At 39.6% G+C, this 1,573-nt stretch overlaps 1 pseudogene; it reads right to left on the bottom strand.

Moving 5' to 3' along the window:
- Positions 1-678: 678 nt before the first annotated feature.
- On the bottom strand, positions 679-787 carry LOC139279610 (5S ribosomal RNA; annotated as a pseudogene).
- Between the last annotated feature and the right edge of the window lie 786 nt (positions 788-1,573).

Below are 1,573 nucleotides of genomic sequence, written 5' to 3'. Positions count from 1 at the left end.
CTTTTAAAATCTCCCATCGCTGTTTGCAGCCACAATGCATCTCCCCTTTAAGAGGTGTAGACTGCCTTTAAGTAGCACTAGCCACTTGCGATACCAGGCACCCTGCTAAATGAAAAAATTCAAATGTCTGGTTATAAAAGGAATTCAGGAAGTTTTGAATTAAATCCCACAAAATTCCATTTTGATGTGCTAATGAATAGTGCGGAGAGCACTGGCTGAACACAGCAATCATGTAAAAGAGCAGGTAGCACCTTTAGTGTACTGCCTGTAATGCAATGAACGGGTGCGGGTTTGTTGCGTACCGCGATCCCCACGTTTTAAGGGTTAGCCAATTTCTCCCCCCAATAACATAAAGATAATTCATTGGTTGTGAAACACTTTGTGATGTTCTGAGGAGGTGACATTCTCTATAAAATGCAAAGTTATTTCTTTATACAAGTCAAAGATGACACTTAATTATACTTACAGCTGTAGGATCGAATATTAAATTAGGTATTAGGAAACATGAATTCTTTGAAACTAGGTCTGCAGTTCCATTCTGACCTTTGCAATATGCACATTTCAGAATCAATTCTAATATTTAATTATAAAAGGAATTAAAGAAGTTTTGAATGAAGTTCCACAAAATTCTATTTTCATGTGTGCTTTTGGTGATTGAGCTGCCACAGCTTTTATCAGAGCTTACTGCACCTGGTATTCCCAGGTGGTCTCCCATCCAAGTACTAACCAGGCCTGACTCTGTTTAGTTTCTGAGATCAAGAGTTTTCAGATTAGTGTGGCCGCAGGCTTAATAAATGTCAGAAGTGGGAACATTCATGATTATGGAGAGACAGATGGGAGTTGTTAACAACTCAAATCAAATCTCCTTGCTTCTGCCAGGTGGATTGTTAAAGTCAATAGTGTCATGTGGTTCAAGAAATGAAGCCCGCTGTTTCCTTCTACAGAGTACTGCATGAATTGAAGTGAAAAATAAGCTTCAATTTATTACAAAGTTAATCATTTCTACACTAAATAAAAAGTGAAGGTGACACATGTGTTGGGTGCTTGGCAAACAAGCTAAAAGTTAGCTTGCATTTATATAGTACCTTTGACATAGTAACACATTCCAAGATGCTTCACAGGAGTGTTATCAAACATAATTTGACTATGCACCACATAAGGCGATATTCGGGAAGATCAAGGAGATAGTTTTAAGAAGCATCTTAAAGGAGGAAAAAGAGGTGGAGAGATTTATGGAGGGAATTCCAGAGCTTAGGGCATTGGTCCTTAAAGGCACGGGCATCGATGGTGGAGCGATGAAAACCAGGGATGTGCAAGAGGCCAGATTTGGAGAAGCACGGATATCTCGGAGAGTTGTTGAGCTGGAGGAGATTACAGTGATAAGGAGGGGCGAGGCCATGGAGGGTTTTGAAAACAAGGATGAGAATGTTAAAATCTTCGGGTTGTTTAACTAGGAGCTAATAGCTGCTTCCACTGGTAACATGAAGTGGAACCCAAATAATTACTCCCTGTATCTCATCCCAGAAACATTAATTGGAGCCCACACAAATACTTCTGATATCACAAGATAATC

This window comes from Pristiophorus japonicus, chromosome 1 (assembly GCF_044704955.1).
Source record: "Pristiophorus japonicus isolate sPriJap1 chromosome 1, sPriJap1.hap1, whole genome shotgun sequence".
Lineage (NCBI taxonomy): Eukaryota > Metazoa > Chordata > Chondrichthyes > Pristiophoridae > Pristiophorus > Pristiophorus japonicus.
This window is presented reverse-complemented; position numbering and strand designations above follow the sequence as displayed.